At 58.2% G+C, this 426-nt stretch overlaps 1 protein-coding gene across 1 annotated transcript in view; it reads left to right on the top strand.

Annotated features, from left to right (window-relative positions):
- KCNT1 (potassium channel, subfamily T, member 1) overlaps positions 1–426 on the top strand; it is a 49194-nt gene that overhangs the window by 47837 nt on the left and 931 nt on the right. The gene's annotated exons all lie outside the window — the stretch shown is intronic.

The following is a 426-nucleotide window of genomic DNA, read 5'->3' as shown; positions in this document are numbered from 1 at the left end:
GGGCCCTGGGCCCCCCCCCCCCCGTTCGCCCGGCGCAGCCCCCATGGGTGCAGCTCTTGGTGGCCCCGAGCCTCCCTGGGGGGGGGTCACCATAGTTTAGAGCTGTCCCCAAATGGCATCGATGGCTCTGAAAGTCCAGGGAGGTGGTTTCCCTCGGGCTGGAGAAAGAAGCAATCATTGCGCTAAACCCTGTCGCTGGATGATGCTAAATTCAGTTATTCATGAAGGGAAGAAGTGGGCAAAGCGTTCAAGCGGCCCAGGGGGGGTTTGGCTGCCCTGACCCGGTGGTTGGAGTCACTGTGCTATACCTAACGCGGCAAGACTAACCTGTTCCCTTTTTTGCACTAAACCAAGGTAAGACATCTTACTTTTCTTTTTTTTGGAGGGGGGCACGGGTGGGGGGCGCAGGGATTGTGAAGCGTTACC

This window comes from Charadrius vociferus, unplaced genomic scaffold (assembly GCF_000708025.1).
Source record: "Charadrius vociferus isolate BGI_N301 unplaced genomic scaffold, ASM70802v2 scaffold549, whole genome shotgun sequence".
NCBI lineage: Eukaryota > Metazoa > Chordata > Aves > Charadriiformes > Charadriidae > Charadrius > Charadrius vociferus.
This window is presented reverse-complemented; position numbering and strand designations above follow the sequence as displayed.